The 14,060-nt window shown below is 45.9% G+C and overlaps 1 pseudogene; it reads right to left on the bottom strand.

Annotated features, from left to right (window-relative positions):
• Positions 1-9,951: 9,951 nt before the first annotated feature.
• Positions 9,952-10,930, bottom strand: LOC118472012 (L10-interacting MYB domain-containing protein-like; annotated as a pseudogene).
• Positions 10,931-14,060: the final 3,130 nt, after the last annotated feature.

The following is a 14,060-nucleotide window of genomic DNA, read 5'->3' on the forward strand; positions in this document are numbered from 1 at the left end:
TCTGGGCCATCTACCCAGGTCAGACTGCGCACTTGACTGTACGGTGCATGAATGCTCTGTACCGTCTGCAAGTGATGCGCGGTGAGGCGATGTCCCATCTGATGGCATTGTTGGAGGCAACAAAGATCACCCTGGACAACAGAGAGGAGCTCGTGGTTGATTTGTCCACTGAGATGGTGGAAAAGGACTTGCAGGTGGAGCAGCTATCCAATGAGATCCAAGAGTTGGATGAATTAGTAGGGACCAGGGAGAACACCATTGAGGTTCTCGAGGATCAGCTCCTTAACACTCAGCAGCAGCTAGCTGAGGCTAATGAGCACCTGGATATGCATCACCAGGAGATCTAGGATATGGAGGCCAACGAGGACGTCGACATCGAGGGAGGAGAGGAGCCTGCCTCCAGCGTAGACACTGCTGGCTCCGGGAGACCACCTTCCCCCGAGTCAAGTGTTGCCTCGTTCGCTCACTAGGTGTCCAGGATAGAGTCAGAAGTCGGTGATGGTAGGACTCCTCGCAGCTAGCTTAGCTTTTGCACCCTTGGGGTACTAGGCTAGATAGAGTTGAGTCTTTTTGGGACCCTTGATGTAATCGTGATAAACACTTTTGGAAGCATGGTTGATGGATGTTGTTAGTTTTAAATTTGAAAGGAAAGTTATGCCTTTTGAAATCCTTTTTGTTTATGTCGGAATCTATCAATTCGCCTTTTGACTCTTTCGCCGCGAGTAAACCGTAAACTTGAAGATGTGTTATTAAGTATATATATGGTTTTTTCAGATGGCCGGGAGACAGCGTCGTGGCCAGAATGAGCGCGTTCCTCCACCGCCGCCACCGCCTCCCACTCTGCAGGAGCTAATGGCTCAGCAGAATGAGATCTTGAGGCAGCTAGCTCAGTGTCAGCCACCACCTCAGCACTATGGTGGTGGAGACCATCAGCGTCACCCCGCGGCAGCTACCTACCAGGAGTTCCTCAGTACCCAGCCTCCATTGTTCACAAGGGCAAAGGACCCACTTGATGCAGATGTGTGGTTAAGAGTAGTGGAATCCAAATTCCTGCTACTCTATGGAGCTTGTTCAGAGGTCACTAAAGTCAGGTTCGCCACCCAGCAGCTTCGTGGACCCGCAAGGACTTGGTGGGACCATTTTCTTGCCATGCAACCAGAGAATCGAGAGGTGGAATGGAGAGAGTTCAAGGCAGCTTTCCGGGGACACCACATACCAGCCGGGATTATGGACCGAAAGCTCAACGAGTTTCTGACACTCACTCAAGGCAACAGGACAGTATTGCAGTATGCTCAGGCTTTTAATGACCTGTGCCAGTATGCTGGGTATCATGCAGATACGGACGAGAAGAAGAGAGACAGGTTCAGAAGGGGGCTCAGCACTAAGCTCCGTGACCGTCTCAACACCGTCAGGGCCAACAGCTACAATGAGTTGGTCAACATGGCTATCTCCCAGGAGGACTGCATTACAGCTCGACAGGCAGAAAAGAAGAGGAAGACCCCTGTGGCAGGACCCTCAGCTCCGCCACATCGCTTCAGGATTGTGTCTGACACTCAGAACAGGGGACCCCAGCAGCAGCAAGGGAGATAGGTAATCCGACCACAGCAGCAGCAGCAGCAGGCACCCAACCGCACCCAGTTTCAAGCTCAGAGGAACAATCAGCAGCAGCAGCAGTATCGCCAGGCAAATGACAACAGGTGTTTCACATGCGGCAACACCGGACATTATGCCAAGAATTGCCCCAGGAACCAGCAGAGGCAGGGGCAGAATGTTAATCAGAACCAAGGCAAGAAGCAGAAGGTGCAAGTGAGGCAGGGCAGGCTGAACTTCACCACCATGGCTGATATTCCAGAGGGAGCACCCGTCATGACTGGTATCTTTATAGTTTTGAATTATCCTGCTATTATTCTTTTTGATTCTGGTGCATCACATAGTTTTATCAGTGCCAAATTTAGTGCCAAGTGCCAGCTTCCCTTTCACCACACCGATGGGGGCATTACCATTTCAACACCAGGAGGCAGGGTTGCCACGTATCAAATCAATAGGCAAGTGCCTATAAAATTTGGTAGTCTTGTGATTAGAACCACCCTTCTCATCTTAGGATTGGATAGCGTGGATATTATATTGGGAGCTGACTGGTTGACTAGGCATCAGGCAGTATTGGATATTGCAGCCAGGGCCATTGAAATTCATTCCCCTGCTTATGGCGAGACTGTTTTATATTTGCCCGACCAGGGATGCACCCGTTCTTGTGCCTTCGTTATGATAGAATCCCCAGTGGAAAAGATCCCAGTGGTCTGTGACTACCCGGATGTTTTTCCGGATGAATTGCCAGGGATGCCACCTGACCGAGACATCAAGTTCGCAATCGAATTGCAACCCGGGACTGCTCCTATCTCTAAGAGACCCTATAGGATGCCTCCCGCAGAATTGGCAGAACTGAAAAAGCAATTGCAAGAATTGTTGGACAAGGGGTTTATTCGCCCAAGTACTTCACCATGGGGATGTCCTGCCTTATTTGTGAAGAAAAAGGATGAGAGTTTGAGAATGTGTGTTGACTACCGCCCTCTCAATGCAGTGACTATCAAGAACAAGTACCCACTGCCCCGCATTGATGTCTTGTTTGATCAATTGGTGGGAGCCAAGGTGTTCTCCAAGATAGATCTTCGCTCGGGCTACCACCAGATTAAGATCCGAACCAGTGATATTCCCAAGACGGCCTTCTCAACCAGATATGGGCTTTATGAGTTTTTGGTGATGTCTTTTGGGCTGACCAATGCCCCGGCTTATTTTATGTACCTGATGAACTCAGTATTCATGCCAGAGTTGGACAAATTCGTGGTCGTTTTCATTGATGATATTCTGGTTTATTCTAAGAATGAAGCCGAGCACACCAAACATTTACATATTGTACTTCAGAGACTGCGTGACCATCAGTTGTATGCTAAATTGTCTAAATGTGAATTCTGGCTGAAGGAGATTAAATTCTTGGGTCACACAATTTCTTAGGATGGGATATCAGTTGATCCTGAGAAGGTACAAGAGGTGATGGATTGGAAACCCCTGACTACAGTGAGGCAGATTCGGAGTTTTCTGGGGTTGGCAGGGTATTATCGATGATTTATTCCGGATTTCTCCAGAATTGCCAAACCAATGACTGAATTGTTAAAGAAGGGAGTCAAGTATGATTGGAGCCAGAAGTGCAAAGATGCCTTTCATACTTTGAGGCAGCATTTGACAACAGCCCTAGTGTTGGCTCAACCCGATAACACCAAGCCATTTGAGGTTTATTGTGATGCTTCTGGTACGGGATTGGGATGTGTCTTAATGCAAGATAACAGAGTCATTGCTTATGCTTCCCGAGCACTCAGACCCCATGAGCAGAACTACCCTACACATGATTTGGAATTGGCAACTGTGGTTCATGCTCTTAAAATATGGAGACACTACTTGATGGGAGCTCACTGTAACATCTACACTGATCACAAGAGTCTCAAATACATCTTCACTTAGGCAGATCTGAACATGAGGCAGAGGAGATGGTTGGAGTTAATCAAGGATTATGATTTAGAGGTGCATTACCATCCTGGTAAAGCCAATGTTGTGGCAGATGCCCTGAGCAGAAAGGCCCAGTGCAATTGTATGAGCATGGATGCAAGAGTTACCACCCTGTGTGATGAGTTGTGCAAGCTAAACCTGGAAGTTGTTTCTTCAGGTGACTTAGGCTACATCTCGGTGGAACCCACATTACAAGAGCAAATAGTCAGGGCACAGCTTGAAGATAAGGGTGTTCAGGTGATCAAGGAAATGATCAAGCAAAAGGCAGAAAAATACAAGTGCTTCCGGCAGGACAGCAAGGGAATTTTATGGTTTGGAGATCGATTGGTTGTTCCCAAGGACCCTGAGCTCAGAAAGAAGATATTGGATGAAGCTCACCTTTCCAAATTCTCCATGCACCCTGGTAGCAACAAAATGTACCATGATCTCAGATCCTTATATTGGTGGACCAGAATGAAGAGGGAAATTGCCAAGTACATATCCGAGTGTGACACCTGCCAGAGGATCAAAGCCAGTCATTTGAAGGCAGCAGGCCCTTTGCAACCCCTTCCCATACCATCTTGGAAATGGGAGGACATTTGCATGGACTTTATCATAGGATTGCCCAATACCTCCAGGCACCATGATTCCATTTGGGTTATTGTGGACAGGTTGACCAAGACCGCTCACTTCTTGCCAGTACACACCACCCGCAGGACAGAGAAGTATGCAGAGATCTACATCGACCAGGTAGTTCGTTTGCATGGGATACCAAGGACTATAGTCTCAGACAGAGGAGCACCATTTGTGGCACGATTTTGGGAACAATTGCAGGAATCACTTGGGACCCATGTCATACGAAGCTCAGCATACCATCCCCAAACAAATGGCCAGACAGAAAGGATAAACCAGATTTTGGAAGATATGCTAAGGGCATGTGTACTGCACTATGGAAAAGATTGGGACAAGTGTCTTTCCTTAGCTGAGTTTTCCTGTAATAACAGCTATCAGTCCAGTCTAAGGATGACACCTTTTGAAGCTTTATATGGGACAAGATGCAGAACCCCGCTGAATTGGTCTCAAGTAGGAGAGAGGGAAATTTTTGGGCCAGATTTGGTACTTGAAGCAGAGGCAAAGGTCAGATCATCAAGAAGAACTTAGAAGCTGCTCAGGCCAGACAAAAGAGCTATCATGACAAGAGGCGGAAGCCTTTGCAGTTCGAGGTGGGAGATCATGTTTATCTTAAGGTATCACCCACCAAGGGTGTCCAGAGATTCGGAATTAAGGGCAAGTTAGCTCCTTGCTACATTGGACCCTACGAGATCAAGGAATCTTGTGGACCCGTAGCCTATCGATTGGAATTGCCACCTCACATCTCAGCAGTTCACAATGTATTTCATGTATCTCAGCTGCGGAAATGTGTCCACCTACCCACTGAAGTGCTACCGGAACCAGATCTTGAGATAGAACCAGACTTATCTTATCAAGAGTACCCAGTCAAGGTATTGGATCAGAAGGAGAGATCAACACGAGCAAGGACAATCAGAATGTATAAAGTTCAGTGGAGTCACCATTCAGCAGAAGAAGCTACATGGGAGACTGAGGATTTTCTACGCTCCCGCTTCCCCGACTTTCTGCCCAAAGGAGTCGGTACGTAACCCCAAAACCCCACCCCCACCTGCCCTTTGAATACAATTATAAGAAAAACTTAGATAGCAAGGATAGTCTAAGTTGTGAATTTAACCTAAAAAGGGCTTCCTTCTGAAGTTGCAAAGAGAATGACATTCGAAGAGCAGTTAACTAGAGAAACTTGAACAAAAGAAGGAACATCACACCAACGTGCCCTCGTAGCACCCTCTAGAGGACTCTGCCTAAAATCTCGGGGCGAGATTCCTTTAAGGGGGGAGGGCTGTAACACCTCAGGTGTTACCATGGCAAGAGCACACCTTGGTACTAAGGACTGTGATCACATGTGGTAAAAACTTAAGGAGAACATAAGAACCTTGGAGACCATGTGTTAACCAAGATTGCTAATGACCTAAGAAGCATCACTCAAACTTTTGTGCACTTACTACCTTGGGCAAGAGGGGGGAAGACCCTAGACCTCTCTTGAACCCTATCTTCCAAAACCATGGTTAAGAGGGGGGAGAGAATAAGCAATTGTGCAAACCATGAGTTAATCTTTAACCAAACTTTAAGTAACTTTATAACCAGCAATGGTGGGAAGGAAATGTTGCAAAAAGACCCCTGGAGAAACCCCAAATCCATTCCTTAAGTGGAGAGAGAGCTAGAGCTCTCAAATTCCCTCTAAGTCAAAAACTACACCTATACTAAAGATCAACCGTGTTCACCTTGAGGATGGCACCAAAACCACCTATGTTCTATACCAAAAATGTGGCATACCACCTAGGTCACCCACTGGAAAAAGTTGAGCCCGAGACCTTGACGTTTGACATGCCTTGGCATGGTTTTTGTCGCGAGGTGGGCAGAGTGACATACCTGATTTGGCGACCGAAGATCTTCCTACCTAGGCCATATCTGCCATGGCAACTCACGAATGAGAGACAGCCCTAGGTGCCAGGAAAAGACTCGTGCCGGATTTTTGCCAAGATTCGCACGTTTGCGACTTGGGTGAGCTGTGGAACACGGGCAGAAGAAAAGCTCCACGTGTTCGACGCGCTCTGTGCACGCTAGAGCACGCCCGCGCGTGCCCCGCGTCGCTCCAACGGCCAGCCGACGCCAGGGCCCGCGCCCGCGCATATAAAGCCCACTCAGGCGTCGACCACACTCTTCCGCGCACGCTCAAACCTCACCGGAGCTCAACTCACCGCCGTTTGCCCGTGCGTGGCGTGTCCGCGGCCACCCGAGCCCCTGCCGCCGTAGACCGGCCAGCCCAGCCTTTCCCAACCCCGTCCGACCCTCGGAGACGAGTGAGCACACCTTAGTGAAGCTCCCCGAGTGAGGAATCGAAGTCTGCTTCGCCGGAGAGGCCAGTCCACGGTCGCCGGAGTTCACAACCCCGCCGGAGTGCGTGGACCGGGTAATCCACTGAACCATTTTCCGATTCCTTGTGCACACAGTCTCTACGTCACCCCGTGGAGCTCACCGTGCCATTGGATTGAACCAGATCGCCGTGAATTGGCTGGCACACCCGCCGCCGACGAGGACACCCGCCTGCGCACGTGAACCGAGTGATTCCGGCCATCCCCGCCGTCGAGGCGTACATCGCTGTGACCGGCAGAACCTCCTCGAGCCAACCCCGCCCCTCGCCGGACCTATCTCGCCGCCGGTAAGTCGCGCCACCCTTTTCTTTCTTGCGGGCACTGTTTAAACCTAGGGAAGGACCGCGGGGGAGAAGGAAAGAAGTCTGGGGGGTTTTGTGAAATGTCAGTGACTCAAATGAATAGTAGCGCGGGGGTATAACTGAGGGAGTTAGTTTGGAAATACCCAGGGTCTTCGGTGTAAACTGCTTTTCCAGAAAACCTTTATTAAATTTGATTTAAAATTTGAACAGAACTTGAATAATTCATAACTTCTGTTTTATTCATCCAAATTTGGTCAAACCAATTTTGTCAGACTTTAAATAATGTAAACTGCTTAGGAAAAATATAAAAACCCTTAAGTACTACAGAAAACTATAAGGTTCTGATTAATTATTGTTTTGACCAAAAGCTAAATAATAGGGATAAAAATAGTTGCACTAATTGACTAGGGTTAGAAAAATTTGAAGAAGTTTATATTCACCTAGTGACCTATTTAAAAATGCTAAACCTCTCTGTTCACCCCATTAAGTTAGTTTTTGCCAATTATTTCACAATATGCTTAAGGTTAAGAAAAATAGAAAAGATGATTTAAATAATAAACCAGAGGGCATCCCTATTTTTGTTAGGACACTTATTCAATGTAGTTCACTAGAAAAATCTATTATGCCCTGGTTTAGTATGAAATAAATAGGATCCTTTTTATTTTAGGAAAGTAAGGAAAACTTAGAAAAACCCTACAAAAATGACCCCAAGGTGAAAACACCTCAACCCTTGGGATTAGTAATGATTGGTTATTAAGAACTTAGGAAAAATATGAAATCTGCTGTTTGACATTTTTCAAATAACAATGTAGTAGAAAGTGCCTTTTTGGCATTAAACTTTAGAAAATCATAACTGAATAACCATCCCTTAGCTTTCTGTGATTTTTGGCACAGAAGCCTATTATTACTATTAGATGCCAACAAAAATAACTTTTAGGACAGAACCCACCCCTAATTAAGAGTTGTAGTACAAAGTGGCCCATTTACACAACTTTTGTTATTTTTGTCTAAAGCATAGACTTTTTATTTTGAACCTCAACTTCCTAGAATGGGCTATAGTGACCAATGGCAACCCACTGTAATTTTTACAGAATTTTTGGAGAAAGTTAAACTACTGTTGTAGTTCAAACCCTCACTAGATTTCATAAATAGAAAATAAAGAAAGGGAAAAATGAATACTAGGAAATTAGTGTCATCCTAAAACTCTTTATAACTTGTCCACTGAAATATATAAAGGGAATACCAATTCCCTATGCCTATCCCTAGCAAAACCTAAACCTAGAAGTGATAAGCATAAACCATTAATAGCCACGTATGACCCAGAAACCCTAAATTACTCATTAACTTAGTCTTTCTTCTCCTAGTATGATGTTACTTAAATCCTGCATAATCATGACATACATGTTCATTGCACTTTGATAGACTGTAACCTCGCTGACGGAGAGTACATCCTCGTGCCGGAGCAAGGAGCTGCTCAGGAGGTAGGCCCTGTTTGGCACAGCTGGAACTTGTGCAGAAGCCTGCTTATGGCTGGCTGGTCTGAGAAGCAGCTGGTCTGAGAAGCAGCTCGTCTGAGAAACTAGTTGTTTGGCTGTTCGCTTATTGAATGGACTAAAACCCTGATAGAATAGAGAAATGTCTGAGATACCCTTATTATTTCTGAATATATATTTATTACCTAGAGACATATGGTGTTGTTATTTTAATGATAGAAAATTCATAAAATATTTATATATTACAAAATACAAGGTCATTACATCAATCCTTGCGCAAATATTACATTATTAAGCATTTTCCATCAATGCTTGCGCAATGGCATCACGTACACCTCCCATATCTTCTTCATCCACAAGATCACTTGTACTAGCACCCATGTATCCATCGACATAAGTCTCATCCGATGCAATTCTATCAAAATCTTCATCACTTGAATTACTATCTCTAATAAAATTATGCAACGCCATACAAGCAATTATGATCTTTTTTTGCTTCTCCATTGAGTACCTTGGCACATTTAGAAGAATACGCCATTTCATTTTCAAAACTCCAAATGAACGTTCGATGATGTTTCTAAGTGATGAGTGAGCATGGTTGAACACCTCCTTCAATCCAATCGGTTGGCTGCTATTTTGAAATTCTAGAACGTGGTACCTTTGACCTTTGTACGGTGCTAGATAACCCTTTCGATTTGGATAACCTGAATCAACAAGATAATACTTTCCTTGAGGAGGATGTGGAAAATCATCCTTGTACTTGTTCCACAAAGTGTCTCTCCATATCCGTGTGTCATGAGCAGACCCAGGCCATCCTGCCACCACAAATGTGAACCTCATATCGAAATCACAAACAACCATAACATTCTGACTACTATATCCATGTCGATTCATATGCACTGCCTGCTCTGATGATGGTACAATTACTGGAATATGGGTGCCATCTATTGCTCCAATGCAATTTTTAAAATGAGGCCAAGATCTATGCTCTCGGATTTTTGGATGCACTACAGCAAAGGTAGGATCTTTAGGTTTGATGATGTCAGCAGCCAACTGGTTTACACACTCCAAAACATCAGTGAACCTTCGACTAATAGTTTCTGTAGAATGAGAAAATATGTGTTTTGCTTGCCGAAATGACTGAGGTGCACCACACATCCATAAAAACATGCCAAGTGCTTCAATTGAACACATCTCATTTGATGATCGTAAACCATAACTGTTAACTAAAATGCCATGCAAACTATAGAACACTGACCTTCTCATTCTAAACATATCATAACAACTCTCTGGATAACTGAGATGCCTCTGAACCCATTGATAACCAGTCTCCTGTACTTTTTTTGCTTCTTTCCAGATGATGTACCGCAATCCAGCATTGCATAAGTTGCAATTGCAGCAGCTTCACACATCTAGTCACTTGAGTCACTTGAATTACTTGTTATGTCAGATTCATTTGACTCACTTGAGGTGAAAGCCATCTGTCAACCATACAACATGAATAATATAACTCAACCATACAACATGAATAAATAGCGGTACTAATCAAGTTCAAGATACAACATGAATAAATAGCAGTACTAATCAAGTTCAAGATACAACATGAATACATATAACTAGCTAATGTTTTTTCCTCTCCTCCCAAGTTCTCTTGAGCCATGCAAGCTTCCCTTCTGGAGTCTTTAGTGTGAGAAACACATCTCGATACTCCTTCTTGATGAGAAGTTGAGTGGCATAGAAATGTTCATCACTTCCTTCAACTGCCCCAGCTGAGATAACTGATTCCATCATTTCTGCTATCTCTTGCCTAACATGATCATTAGGCGAAGATGTTGCGGAAGACTTGCTTGAACTAGCTTTTTCCACAAATGAATCCACAAAACGCTTGAACTGCATATCTCTAAAATTCTTCTTTGATTTTTTAATTGGGGATTTGTGATCAGCACCTCTTTTTCTAGCTTGCTTGTCGTCAACACTTGGAGACACCCCACTAAACATTATTTCAAGATCTTCTTCATTCTCCAATGCTGCAAGCCTAAACTTTTTGCATGCTGGCATGGCCTGAAACACAACAACTCTAATAGTTATAACAAGCAACATAACCATTTCATACAATAGAAACAAAGCCAAGGTTGCATACCTCTATTTTTTCCTCCCACCATTCGTCACTAGCTGCAATAGAACCAGTCCTTGGATCTCTTCCTAACCCAGACGCACTAAGGAGTAGTGTTTTCCATGTTGTAAAGTCAGATTTCAGTGCATCCCAACGGTTTTTCATTTGAACACGGGTGTAATTTCTGCCTGTCCGTTCATTAAACTTGGCTACAAGATTGGCGTACCCTTTGTTGTTCAAACAACCTTGTGGTCTATTATTTGCCAATACTTGTTCCACACATATCTCATTAAAAATTCTAGCAGCACTGAGATCCCATTGAGCATTTGGTTTTCTGTTCTTTGGCATGTTATCCATCTATGCATGACAGGTTGAAATAATTATTCTTGGCTGTTCAGTGACAGAAAAATTGGAGACTTCCAACCTTCTAAATTGCAACTACTTCTTTGACAAAAAACTTACCAGTCACAATGTTCAGATTACCACAAAATAAAGCACTGAACTAATTACCTTAGCGTCGATCTGGGACCAGCAGCTCGATTTGGAGAAGTTGGGCGTCGATCTGGAGCAGCAGCTCGACCTGGAGCGGTTGGGCGTCGATCTGGAGCAGCAGCTCGACCTGGAGCGGCTGGGCGTCAATCTGGGAGCGGTAGGGCAGAGGCACAGAGGACGGAGGGGGACAAGGCGTCGTCGATCTGGAGCAGGCGGCGTCGATCTGGAGCAGGCAGCAAGGATGGAGGACGGCAGCGTCGATCTGGAGCAGGCGGCGTCGAACCGGCGGCGGAGGAGGGGCACAGAGCGAGGAGAGGGAAAGCGGCTTGGGGAAATCGCGGCTAGGGCCGGCTGGCTGCTGCCGTGGTGCGGGAGGGATGAGAGAAATTAGACTTTTTTATACGATGGCAAAGGTGGGTAAATATGTATGAACTTTAGGGGTATTTGGACCGCATAAGCGGTGGAAAGCTGGGTGCCCCACGCTTGTGCTGCCCGCGGGTTTTACGAAGAAAAAATAAGCGCTGGTTTGCTCCACAGTTGGAGAATCTAGATGTTTGGCACGCTAAGCGCTTAAAGTTGTTCAAAAGCTGGTTGAGAAGCGGAGCCAAACATGATAGTAGCCCCGGATCCAGCACCAGAGCCTGCACCAGAGGATCTGCTTGCCACAGCCTTGGAAGGCAAGCCCCGGTTTATGCATAACCTGTTATTTATGCTATTTTACTACACTTATTGATTGTAGGATTGAATGTGCACTTAAGTGTAGGAGTTGTGTGAAACCCTAGTTGCATGATCTCAGGAATCCTGTTGAGATGAATACTAGTATGCTAGGTCAAGTAGCTGCTTTATTAAGTAGGATCTCGGTAGAAGTCGAGTGATTTTTCTAGCACTCGCACGAGGTCAGGAAATTGGTTGTATCCACTTTCTATCATAATGGTGCTGGTTTGTGGACAACAATCCATGGGGATTGGTTGTCCACGGGATAAAAATTGGAATAAGGATTAAGGTGTGGTACCGTGTGTCAAGCGTTTGAACGTACTAAACACATACCGAGAAATATGGTAAATCGGTAAGCCTAGTACCTGAGTGAACCCGCCCGCAGATTGCCCTCCTCACGCGACCTGAGACGTGGTCTCCCATTCCGGTTATGGTGGGTACAAGTGCGGTCACTGCACGACGGCAGTCAGGGTCAGTGAGGCATTGTACGCCAAGGCGGTGAGCCCCTTTCTGTTGGCAGGGAATCGATGGGGACGGTTGATGTGTGTGGGGACGGAGTGCCTCGCCATGTCGTGTGTTTAGGTTTACCTTGCAAGGATAAAAACTTGATTCGAATCATCTGCTTCTCGCAGCTAATGAGACTGCTTGATCCATGCTGCTACATTGAGTAACAAGTGAAATTGTGATGAGATGATACAAGATGTTGATTGCTAAAAATGTTTGCTACTATGTATGAGTAGATAGTACATCTTTAGCCTTAAGAGAGTCACACTTAATTTGACAAAGTTAACAACTTGATTTAGAAACTCAGCTAGTGCTTTTGGCAACCAAACCCCACAGCCAAACAGCTGCATGTCTAGAGGTAGAGGAGTAGACTCCTCACACCGGGTAAGTCTAGCTGAGTATTAGTATACTCAGCCTTGCTTGTGGCATAATTTTACAGGTTCTTTGGAGGACATGGTTGCTGGAGTGACTTGGTCGTCCATCTTACCACCGGGTTGGACTGTCGAGTGGGACCCTACCTCGGCTCAGGAGGAGCATGAGGAGTGATGGGACAGGCTTCCCCATCTCTCTATTTATTTACCGTTAGTTTTATTTCGCTGCACTTCGAACAATGATGACTACTTTTGCAAAACTCCGATGATGATGTAATAATTTAATACTCTTTAATGCATGGTTTTATGCTTTATTGTATTTGCTCTGTGACTCACCATCGAGTGAGATTGTGGTACTTGACCCTGTCAGTGGCCTTGTCGGACTAGATCCGAGGAATTGACGGGTTATTCCCATTTACGTGTGGTCTAGCCTCTAAGGCGGGACTTAGGCACTTAAGTTGGAATAATTCGGGCAGTTCCGCCACAGCTGGTATCGGAGCTTGTACCACCACAGAGGAATCAATAAAATATAAATACCATCCTTTTCGAAGTAAAACTTGATAGAAACAAATGTTGGATAGATCGTAGGACGATCAGGATAGACCTAGGACGTGAAGCCTTAGGATGATAGAGGGGTAGTTAGGTGGCTAAGTGATTAGGCCCTACAGGCCACTTTAAAGGATGGGAGTTCTTCCCTATTCCCTTTACATTGTTGTGAGGTCGTTCAGGATGAGCATGCATGCATTCTTAATCAAGCAAATGGATAATTGAGTAAACACTTAAAACAAAATGATGACCAACTAAGTATCCTAATACCATTTTTTTAGTTGGAGAGAAGCTGAGTTTTATTTTGCTTGTTCTTTTTATAATTCTTTTTTCTTTTACTTACACTTAACCGTACACAGATGGCTTCCCACGGATCCTCAGATGACGGAAATGCACTGTCCCACACTGACGGGCTTGCACGGGAGGGCTTCCCGCATGAATCAGGAAGTTGCTGCGCGATGCTCCGGGGGCACCCTTGCCTTCGGGAGGCAGAGCTCTCGGCCCGTCGGACCGCGGCATCCTCCAAGAGATTCTTGAGTTCTCCCTAGATACGCTGCCCCTCGGTTGTGGATGGCTCCGACATCGCTCGGAGCAGCATTGCCGCTGCAGCCAGATTCTGGCCGACCCCACTGGAGACCGGGGGCAGCCTTGCCCTGGCATCGTCAGCGATACAGGGCTGGACGTCCCAGGCCTGATGACGTGCTTCTCCGGCGAGTGCTCGACCTGCCCACTCCTGCTCGATGTTTTGCCGGAGCTGCACAAGTTGTCCTGCTTCCTCGTCGAGCTTGGCCTGCATCTCGCGGATTTGCTCGAGTTGTGTGTCCTGACCCTCACAGGTACTAGGACCACAGCTAGCTCCCGCAGGATGTCAACGCGAGGCGCAGACCCAGGGGGATCGTCATCCTCCGGCATACCAAGGTGGTTGCCTTCGTCGTGACCCCCTAGATCGACGTGGAAACATTCGCGACTTGGGCCACAGCCCTCGT

The sequence above is a fragment of the Zea mays genome, chromosome 5 (genome assembly GCF_902167145.1).
Source record: "Zea mays cultivar B73 chromosome 5, Zm-B73-REFERENCE-NAM-5.0, whole genome shotgun sequence".
Lineage (NCBI taxonomy): Eukaryota > Viridiplantae > Streptophyta > Magnoliopsida > Poales > Poaceae > Zea > Zea mays.